We start from the raw sequence: 11,505 nt of genomic DNA, 5'->3' as shown, positions 1-11,505 counted from the left end.
AGAAAGTTTGGCTCTTAGCAGCAGAACTCTATTTCCTCCAAAGAAGACAGAAGACAGAAGACAGATGGGCACAGAACAATGTCAAACCTCAATTTGCTTCATCAACAGTCAAGCACTGATGTTTAGGAAAAACTGCATTTCATCTAAACTGAAGATCCCCAGACATGGACATAGAATAAATGGAATTGACTTGCCTAGTTGCTCAAGTCAAGGTAGGCTTGTCTTCCTACAGATTTCTAACCCACAGGATCTTCTAAAACCTGGAAGGCTCTGCAGTAAACAGCAAAAGCCAAATATGACCCTCAATGACCACTGAGGGTCCTGAGGAGGGGCTCTATGTAGACAACTGTGTAAGTTCTCTGTCATTTTTTAATCAATAACTCAAGTAAAATTTTATCCTTCTCAAAGATCTCTGATGCAGTTTAACAGCTGAGAGGTTTTATTACTTTAAAAGGATAAACTCACCAGACAAACTTCAGTATAACTTCTTCACATTTTCTAAATAAAGGGTGTTTTAAGATATACAAATGCAAGTTATTAAGGTGTGTGCCTGCAAGTTATAAAGGTGTGAGGACAAATACAAGTTATTAAATTTCTCACCCACACTGCCTTTTATAGTCTTAAAAATACTTTTTATTGTGCAAAAATATCTGTCACAGTCATTCTGGCATAAATATGCTGTTGTTTATATAATGTATATGTCTAAAACTTGTGTTTTTACAAACTCAAAAAATTCTTATGCGTTCCAGGGAGCCGAATTTAACAATTCGCTTTACACAGGTCCAAGAGACACCAGACAGTTCTATACCATAAACCCTGGACAGGAATAAAGGGACCAGCTACCCCAGTATGTGACCAACACCTGACTTTCTCAGTACCCACTCCCAAGACGATGCTCACAAATAAGAAGAATGCAGTCTTGAGATCTACTGTCCCAATTCTCTCAACCTACTGTGCCCAACTTCCTGCCTTTTTATTATAAGGAAAGGATGAGACTATTATAATCTGTTGGTCTGGCCTGTCACCTGGGTACCCTGTTTTTTTAAGAGACAAGCCCAGCCCTTCCATGGAAGCAAGCAGATCTTTCACCTCCTCTCCAGCCTGCTGCTCTCTTTCTTTCCATCCTTCTTCTGAAGAGGTAACTAATGCCCCTCTCTCCCCTCCCTCTTCCTACCTCTCTTTCTTCCTCCCATCCTCCCTCCCAGCTCTTTGTCTTCTCCCCCCTTTTCTCCCTCCCCCTCCCCCTTCTCTTTACCCTCCATAACCCACTAAATATAGTATATATCCAAGCTCTTTTGCATGGAGCATCTGTCTTTAACCCACCATTGTCTCCCAAATGCCAAGGGGACCCACGAGGCCTCGGATGATCTGCCACTGCCTTGCTGAGGCATTGGGTGACCCACTGCCACCCATTCTGGGACCGGCCTTTGGTTCCCCACCTTGTTTATAAGTGATAACACTACTTAACGCCCTAATGAGGACCTTGCTCCTCGAAACCTGCTGTTCTCCAATGAGGGCTGGGCTATAGATGCATTACAGAGACCTCTCCTCCACTTGTGGATCTCCTAGGACACCACCTCTACGAACTGGGATGGTTCCAATAAGTGCTACCTCTTTTTCCTAGATAGACCTGTCTATCTACTTAGATAGTTCCTTGACAATTTGGTGTCAAGTAAAGAGGATTCTTTAGAGTACCTGCTCTTGAGACACCTTCAAGGACCAGTTAAGGCGCTACAGTAAGCGAAGAACAATAACTAAGGGGATCTAAGGAGATACAGTTTACTTGCAGGCGATTTTTTTCTTCAACGTGTCTCTTTATTGCTCTCTCTTTCTTGTACTCTATTCTAATTTTTTTCTGTCCTAACTGTCTATAGCTTCTTAGTTCTAATTCTCTGTCTCAATCCTAATTTGAATTTCAATTTTCTGCTAACTTCTGCTTCTGCTCCCCACTTCTTCCTTTGCCCAATAAGGAAGCAACCAGAGATGGACAGGCAATTACAATTTGTTTATGAGTTATGAGTAAATGTAACCATTCTAGTAGCTCTTCCTGCCACAAGCAGGCAGTGGGTGTATACTCAGTAGGAAGTGTAACAAGACTCCATAGTTTATTGTAATCTACATGAAAGAGCCTTTGAGAATTAAATTTCTATAAGAGATAAGGAACTATTGCTTTAGGTGTTAGCTTACGTGGTGACCTGGGATTGGGGTTATCGTGATGATACAAAGGCTTGAGTATAGTCGTGAGTAAAAGAGCAGACCCCATTAATATTTTTGAGCAGGCTTTGGATGTCATTTAGAGTTCTTAAATGATCCATTTGTAATTGGAAAGGTTGTGAAGAAATAAAATCTCTGTAGATAACACGCCCCAAATAAAAAAAGGCTGGCTGAGTTTGGATTTTTTTTCAGGGGCCACCTGAAACCCACATAAGATTAATTGTTGAATCAGGAACTGTAATGCCTCTTACAAATAGGCTCTATCAGCATTAGAAATCAATGTATCATCTATATAGTGAAAAAGGTATACACCAGAGTACTTTTTACAAACTTGTGAGAGGGCTGCATCTAGAAAATTTTGATACAAGGTTGAACTCGTTTTTATTGCCTTGGGGCAAAGTTTTTCATTGATACCATTGCTAAGGTCTCTGGAACTTAGGTGAAGGTAAACTAAAGGCAGAACACTGACCCTCTCCAGGGTGCAAAGGTATGGTAAAGAAACAATGTTGCAAGTCTATTACAATGATATTAGAATTTTGAGGGATGGCCACGGCAGGGAAGTTTCCCAGATTAGTTTGGGGTTTCCCATTAGCAGCAGGGGATATTTGCATCAGTTAGGAGAGTGTCATCCCTATGGACGCTGGACATATAATCCCATTTCCAGTGACAGCCCTTCCGGCATCATGGGCAGGGTGTGGGAGGCATGTTTTGGTTTATAATTTGAGTTGAGGCGGGGATGTTTGGGTTTTCATTACTCCTTTACAGGAACATGTTTACTGGTAAGTCCAAACTGTCCACATGAGAATCATCTAGATCACATGCCTCGTTGATTAGGCCTTGGTTTTTCTTGCTTACAGGTCGAGAGGTTGATTTAAATTCTTGATCAATTGCCAAAGCTTGTTTAAACATATTCCATATAGAATAGAAGGCATTTGCTGCTCTCCGTTTTTTGCAGCCCATTCTTTAATGCCCTTCCCAACACTCTTTAATGCCTTTCCCAGGGCTCAGAGTCCATGGTCCCATGATCTGGAAACCAAAGGCTTACTGTCTGTACAAATTTAAGAAGTTCATTAAGTTGATTAGGATTCGCTGTAAGGCCCTTTATCTGAAGCTTATTACAGATGATTTCTACAAGTTTTCACCTTTAGATTTGTTTTATCTCATGGTTAAAAATTCACAGAGGGAGTTTTGGGGGAGGAATTTTTTTCTCTTTATTCAGCACCAACCTTCCTGGTGGGATCTTAGCATAGCTGGGTGGTTGGAAAGGCCTCAAATTATGTTCTCCCAGGAAAAGCTGTCTCTGCTAGGACAGTTTCTGACAAGAGCTACCTCTTTAGGGTAGTCTTGAAATTACCTTTTTAGTTATCTGTATTTTGGGGTTAAGCCCAATAAACCTCCCAGGATCCAGAAAAATTCACTATGGCAGGCAAAAACCTGGCTAATTGGGTCTGGGGTAAAACAAAATAGATCAACCCATGTACATTGTCACTACATGTTCTTTAGTCCTTGGAAGAAAGAAACAGTGTGAAGAAGACACATAGGGGTGATCTCCACAAATCTTTTTTTTTGGTTTATATAGGCATATGCACAGGTTAAAAATCCCATAAGTAGTAAAAATAGTATCAAACATACATTTTCAGAGTCACAAAAGCTGGTGGATCAGGCAAGGGGACCCTTATGTTTCAGAGGGCACGTGATTGTGAAACTCCCCAGTGTTTGGGAACACAATGTTGGTAGCTATACTAACCTGCAGGCTTGATTTGCATTAGCGTCTCACTTGTTGAGTTAAAAGGAAGCTCTTCTGTGGACGTGCTTTGGACTCTAGAAGGCTGCTCAAGTGAGAATCTTTCTCTCTGAAGGTAGTTTTAGCAACTTATGCCTTTTCCCTGTATACATGGTTAATGTTCTAGGCTGTGATCTTACTTTAGAGGAAACCATGATCAAGGGTAAAGACAAAATTAGTAGCTTGTTAAGCTAGAGCAAAGGGTCAGTAGACTACACCTTTCTGAGTCTGCTGTTAGAGCAGACTCCTTTCTTATCAGTGAGTATTGGCAATAAAGAAAATTTGGCGAGGAACGAAGTTTGACTGTGAGAGCAAAGGCTTGACTGAGTGAATGTTTTTTTCACACCATGGCTTCATTATGTGGAGGAGGGATCCTGAAACAAGGTTGTTTTTTTTTTTTAATATCTTCTCACTTTTTCCAAGTATCTACAAGTTGAAAGCCCATAATTTTCTACCACATTGTGGTTTCTCAAATGAAATGACCTCGATAGGCTCATAGGGAGTGACATTGTTAGGAGGTGTGACTTTATTGGAGTAGGTGTGCCCTTGTTCAAGGAAATATGCCAATGGGTGCAGGCTTTGAGGTCTCAGATAACCAAACCAGGCCCAGTGTGGCACTCTACTCCTGCCTGCTGATCTGGATGTAGAACTTTCAGGTCCTTCTCTAGCATCATGCATGTCTTCTTTCCACTATGCTGTCTGCTCTAATGAGAATGAACCAAAGTTTTAAAACTGAGGCAGCCACAACTAAGAGTTTTTCTTTATAAGAAGGTGAGGACCTGACTTTGCAAACACCATTTTAAAAAAACAGACTTCATCTTAAGCTATATAATGAGTGGTGACTGATCTCAGCTCCAGAAATGTAACAGAGATTTACAAGGGATTAAGTCACTGGCTCCAGTTGACCCTAACTGACCAAGACAACAAATATAAGTACAAACATCATTGTTTATTAAACAATATACACAAATGATTATTCATATTAGAGGCTTGCTTTCAACTTCTATATTTGCCATATTTGTTACTATCTAGACGTTTTAACCATGTTCATTTTTCTCTATAGGTTAAAGAACTAAAAAGAAGAAAAATACCTCAACAGGTAGCAGAGGAGAACAAGAGCAAACAAAATAAAGTGGAAGGCACACACATACACAAGTAAGAGATACCCAGAGATAAAAAAATCCCCAATAAAGCAGAAAAATTAATTCTCATTTAGAAGGCTGATATTAGTTTCTGAAGGGTCTCCCTCCTCTAACTGAGGCTTGGTCAGTTTAAAAAAAGGATGTAATAGCTAAGAGCTCACCAATATCACGTAAGCATGGCCTGATTTGACCCCACAGTTTTGAAGCCAGTCTAGCAGCAGGGGTTTACTGTCAGGAGAGAAAGCCTACAAGGCTTCTGTTTTAAGCTGCCAGGGTTTTGTCTCAGGTCAGAAGGGTGAAGAAGAATCCTGGAACTTCACCACTATTATTTATATATTGCCCTTCTCCTTATCTGTCTGCCTACTAGGAAATCTGTTTGATTTTGACTCTTTTACTTTCAGCAAAATATACACATGCTTTATCTTGGCCAGGGGTGCAGAAGGGGACATACTTTAAGATTACAGCTATGCATTCCCTTAGTTTGTCAAATTTGATTACATGAGAAATTCAAGGCAATAAAAGTTGCATTGTTCTCTTATAGTCAGATTAAGCAAACAAGTTGAATATATAGAAAAATAGCTGCTGTCTTAGACTGTGCAAGTGTGACCTCAAGTTGGATCTTTAACCCTGGATGGGAGGTCCAGTAATATTATATTACCACAACAAGTATTTTGAAAACAGATAAAAAAGAACATCTACCAAATTAGGATCCTAACAAAAGTGCCTTCAACCAAACCAAGTGTGGTCCAAAAACTTCAGAAAGAACTCACCAACAATCCACCCGAGTAAATAACACCAGAAAGCCTAAATTCAGTGGATCCATGCAGGTACCTGACTTCCATCCAAGTGATTCATCAAGAGAAAATAAAATCAGTTTTAGAGTTCCAACTGGTAGCCCAACACTTTTTGGCTCTTTTGCTTTAATTCATTAACCCACTTGCACACTTGAGGGTGTTTTTGTTCAACAAATCAACTCTTTTCTTCTTTCTAAACATGTGACCCTGGAATAGTCCTGGCAAAAACGGCAACACCCTTGTCAGAGAAGGGTAACATAAGCCCCAGAAAGGAGACAATCACAGATCCCTTAGATTTAGTGTCCCAGGCTTTCTACAGGCCTCTCCTAGCTAGCTTGCTTGCTATTTGTGAGTGCTTCTGGGAAATTGAAATGAGGGGGAAGGAAGATATATACTGGAACCTTGGGAGTCCTTGTTATAGAAAAAGAGAAATATAAGAGCATTCATGTACTTTTCATTCATAGTTCTTAGGGACTCCAGATATAAATCTTACCTCCTGACTGGATTGCAGGGAGATAAGAATTATTTACTGTTATAGCTGTAGTTAAGATTTGGGATTTCCAAATACTTGGGTCTCAAAACAAGAAAATGGATCAAGGACATGTGTATAGTGATATAAACAGACAGTTCATTTAGGAGAAAATGCACTCACAAGAGCAGAAGTAGGCCAGGGAGCTGGGAAAGAGTAGAAACTTACTTATAATCCATTTACTTTTTTTTCCTTATGCATTGTTTGTTGACTCCATTCAGGCGGGCAACAGTCTTTCTACAAACTGGCTATTTGGTATGTTAATTTTAATGGAACTGTTCTCATTGGTGCTCCCTTCCTCTTCATTTTTAGTTTTATACTTAGGCTAGGTAAAGTTGCAAATAACTAAGCAGTCCCTTTGGAGGTATGTTCCTGCCCATTCTCCTAAAAATCAAATTGGCCCTTTGGCTTCTGGAAGGAATTTTAGCATTTTCCTACTTACTTCAGCAGAGACATGGAAAATTAAAACTTCTTTTTTTATTCTTCTCACATACATTACATCTTGACCAGTTTCCCTTCTATCTATACTTCCCAGTCCGCTAGACCTTCTCCCTCAGATCTACTCTTCTTCCATTTCCCTTCATAAAAGAGTTGGCCTCCCAGGGATATCAACCAAACACAGCTAAATAAGTTGCAGTAATACTAGGCACACATCTTCATAATAAGGCAAGACAAAGCAAGCAGGTGTGAGGGAAAGGGTCCCGAGTTCAGGCAAAATTCAGAGGTGTCCTTCACTTCTACTCTTAGAAGTCCCTCAAGAATATCAAACTACATAACCATAACATATATGAAGAGGACCTAGTTCACATCAAAAGAGGCTGTGTTATTGTCGCCTCAGTCTCTGTGAGTTCCTATGAGCCCCTATGAGCTCCTGTTAGCCCTGCTTAGTTGATCATATGGGACTATGTTCTCATGATGTCCTTTCCCCCTCTACTGTAGGGTTCTCCAAGCTCCACATAATGATTCAAATTACCTAAATAACTTTGTTTTTAACACTCCTGTTGCCAAAGGAATCTCTACACAGTTGTCTGATATGGTTACATGTTTCATGATAAGTTCCATTTACTCTCACCTGAGTGATATACATTAGATACTGAAATCACTAATTATACTTTGATGAAAAAAATCAAATGTAATAGGAAAATATACTAATGTTTATATAAAAGCACAAAGGCATAAACATCCAAATCAACCTTGATATAAATGAGCAAAAGCTAGAGAAGCCATATATTATTAACCCCGCTGACTGAGAATAATACCACTGCCACAATTTTTGAGCCAAATTGGAAGTAAGCTATATTAAATATTGTTCAGAAAGATGGAAACTGGCCAGGTTCATGCCCAAGATTCCTAGAGAATGTCCAGGACTTGTTAGTCAGAGGCTTATAAAGGCCAAACCCCTAAGGTTACAAATGTCCTGCTTTCATTCAATCAGCAGCAGGTACACATCCTGATGAACTTCTTCCTATGCACTTCCCACCTATGTGTGATTCAGCCATCCTGTGCAGTTGGACAAACAACCTTGTTTATAGCAATGAAAACACATGGCTTGTTCAATGAGTAGCCTCCAACATTCTAGAAAGTTATCCATCCTTGGACAAGTAGGGTTTACATTTTAGAGGCATTTTTGATTTAAATATCTCTTAAGCACAGGGATTTAAACTTCAAACAACTTTATCCCTCACAATATCTTGATTTCAAATCTAGTACCAAGAAATTCAAACAGCCTAAAAGCAGACACACCAGACAGTGGCACAGAAAGTGTGTCAAGTAACTTTTACTGTGGTCTCAAAGAATGCACAATAGAATATCAATACTGTTGAAAAGCTAGATATCCATATGCAATATATTTGTGTGAAACTCTTTTCTCATGCTGCATGTCAAATAAACTTAATGGGCTAAAACTTTAAAAATAAATGTAAACCTATAAAATTACTAGAAGGAAACAAGAGTAAAGTGTGACTTCCATAGCATAGACAAAAACAAACAAAACAAACAACAACAAAATGACGTACGAATAGTATAACCCAATTCTAAGCAGCTCCTCCTTAGTGACATATGTAATGCTCAGAATGAAGAAATAGTCTATTGAATAAAAAACATTTATAAACTATATATCTGACAAGGCTAGTTATCTAAATAAGGTATTCAAACAACTTAAAAATTGGTAACCTAATTTAAAAATGAAAAAAAGATCTAGATAAACATGTAGTCAGCAAGTGCATGAATAAATGTCAAAACTCACTAATTATCAAAACAAAGCAAATCAAAATTTCAACAAAATACCACTTCAAGTATATCTGAGTGGCTATTATCAAATACAGAAAACAAAAAAAATGTTGCTGAGGATGTGAAAGTTGTTAGAGTATTTGAGACAGTTATTGAAAGACAGAGCAGAAAGAGAGGCTTGGTCTGATTTTAGGCAGGACCATGTTTATCCAAGATAAAGGAACATCTGGTCCCTCATGTGTGGATGGCCAAAAGTCTTTTAGCCTGAAATGATCAGAAGATAAAGATTATTTATATGCATTTATCTGGTAGGAATTTAAATTAATGCAGTCATTATGGAAAGCACCTTGGTGTTTCATTAAAAATGTCAAAAAATGTCATAGTATATCTACCACATGTTCAGCAAATATAACCTTCAGGATAACATTTACAGTCATTGAAACTGCTATATTGAAAAGATACTGATGTATCATGTTAGCTTCAGGCTCATTCACAGTTCTAATACAGATTCAACCTAACCATCCACTAAAAATGAATAGCTAATTAGGACATACATTAATCCTATCCAGCAAGGCTTTCATTTTTGTTATGATTGATTGGGTTGATTATTTGCATTGGTCCATTTTCTTACATCTAGTGCATATCTGTAGTTTTCTGTTTCATTTGTTTTAAGATAATGCAATACAGGCTAAAACAGTTTTAACATAAATTTTAAAATCTTTGTCTCATAACCACCATGTATAATCTGAGGGTGGTTGTTACCAGTTAATTGTCTTCTTATTCTATTCATGATTTGTCTTGAATATTTTCTTGAATTTTTTTTGTGTTTATACTATTCCTGATTTTACTTGTTCTTATAATTTTTCTAAGTCTTATTTGGTTAGTTTTTAGGATTAGGAAGTTCAGATCATATATATATATATATATATATATATATATATATAATTGATAATTGTAGCATATGAGCATATGTTTGGATAAGAAATGTGCCCTATGGGCTACATATAATTGAGTACTTGGTGATAATGTTGGGGGAGTTCTAGAACTTTCAGATGTGGATTCCTGCTGGAAGTGGGATTTGAGAGTTTATAGCATCTCCATACCTCCACTTTGTTTTCTCTGATTTGTGTTTGCCATTGAGTATATGATCTCTTAGCCTCTCACTACAAGTGACTACTGATATTCTTCCTTTACCAGTATGGTCTTTCCTTCTGAACCACAATCCTAAACAAACTCCTTATCCTATAATTTGCTTTTGGTTATGGTATTTTAACCACAGTAACAGAAAGTTAACTAATATTTCCATGTGAACTTTTCAGGTTTTACGGTTTTTAAATTTTTATGTCAGGCTTTCATAGAACATTGTCGAGTTATAATGTAATGATCAGAACTGTTTCAGTGTAGTTTGATCAGTTCATTTATCTGAAGTTCCTGTAGTGTGATACCAAATAGAATGAGATGCCATTTGGATGTGGGAATCCCCTCTGTATCCTGTGAATACCATTGGTTAATAAAGAAACTGTCTTGGCCTGTGATAGGGCAAAAGACTAGAGGTAGGCAGGGAAAACTAAACTGAATTCTGGGAGAAGGAAGGTAGTTTAGAGACAACATGTAGCCACGCCAGAGACAGAACGGATAGAAGTTTACCTGGTAAGACACAGCCACATGGCAATACACAGATTAATAGAAACGGGTTAAATTAAGATGTAAGAGTTAACTAATAAGAAGCTAGAATTGATGGGCCAAGCAATGACTTAATTAATACAGTTTCTGTGTGGTTATTTTGGGACTGAAATGCTGGGTGCTTGGGGAACAAACAAGCGGCCTTCTTACAACACCCTTTCCCTGTAAGTATATATAACAGAAAATCAAGAACATAGCGATGAAGAGAATGTGAACTCTGTTACCTAGCAAATGGCATCAAAAACTATATGAGGATAGGATTCAGAGAATGCCAACAATGTGGAGCCTCACAGACAGTTTGAACAATTAATATCTGTTGTATTTCTTTCCTCTCTTTTTCTCCATTCTTGCAGCTCAACATGAATCCATCATTGTGAAGCACAGAGAAATCATAGTGAATATAATGACACCAACAACAAACTTCAAGGCTCAATGGCAACAAGGTATAACACCCATATGGCGTTAGTAATTCTTTTCAGAAAACCACAGCACTGTCTGTGGAAAGTAAGCATGGAGTTGGTCATCAACTACATAACATGACTCATGGTCTGCCAGATATATTAGGTTCAAGGTCACTTTTATAAATGGACTGACAGAGATAAATCTCCTTGGAATCTGAACAAAATGATTAATTTTTTTAAAATGTCTTATTTGTTAGCATTCAATTTATACCATCTTCTTTCTTAACTTTCTTAAGCTCACTTGTGTCCAAACTGATACCACACTTACAAGTGTTTCCTACTGTCATGCTCAGAAAAGCTGAAGCAGCTTCTTTTTCTGAGAAAGAACACAGTGATACTCTAGTTTCTTTCACTGTTTCTAACAGTTTACTATCATTAATATTATCATTGCTAAGTGTTTAGGAAAATTGTTAACTGATATAGTGAATACTATAAGATTGTCACTTTATTCTCTTTTGTTATTCTGGGACACTTCTTTCTTAAAACCCTTATATGGAACTATGTGTGTAGACTGATGGAAATGTTCCTCCTCATTGCTGTAATGAAGGAAAGTTTGGCTCTCCTGAGATGTAGCTTGCCTGAACATTTCTGAGACATCAGAAGGATGCCTAGAGAACACCACTCTTAATTCTAGGTTAGAGAGTTATGGTAAGAGGGACAGTGTGTTTCT

The 11,505-nt window shown here is 38.0% G+C and overlaps 1 long non-coding RNA gene across 2 annotated transcripts in view; it reads left to right on the top strand.

Moving 5' to 3' along the window:
• The first annotated feature begins 5,058 nt into the window (after positions 1–5,058).
• LOC146889933 (uncharacterized) overlaps positions 5,059–11,505 on the top strand; it is an 86,859-nt gene continuing 80,412 nt past the window's right edge. For both annotated transcript variants that reach the window (XR_014999461.2, XR_014999460.2), the window contains exons 1-2: positions 5,059–5,152; positions 10,728–10,817. This is a non-coding gene — a long non-coding RNA (uncharacterized LOC146889933). The remainder of the gene's footprint in view (positions 5,153–10,727; positions 10,818–11,505) is intronic.

This window comes from Myodes glareolus, chromosome 24 (assembly GCF_982192425.1).
Source record: "Myodes glareolus chromosome 24, mMyoGla1.1, whole genome shotgun sequence".
NCBI classification, from domain to species: domain Eukaryota; kingdom Metazoa; phylum Chordata; class Mammalia; order Rodentia; family Cricetidae; genus Myodes; species Myodes glareolus.
The sequence above is the reverse complement of the archived record's forward strand: the minus strand, read 5'-3'. Positions and strand labels throughout refer to the sequence as shown.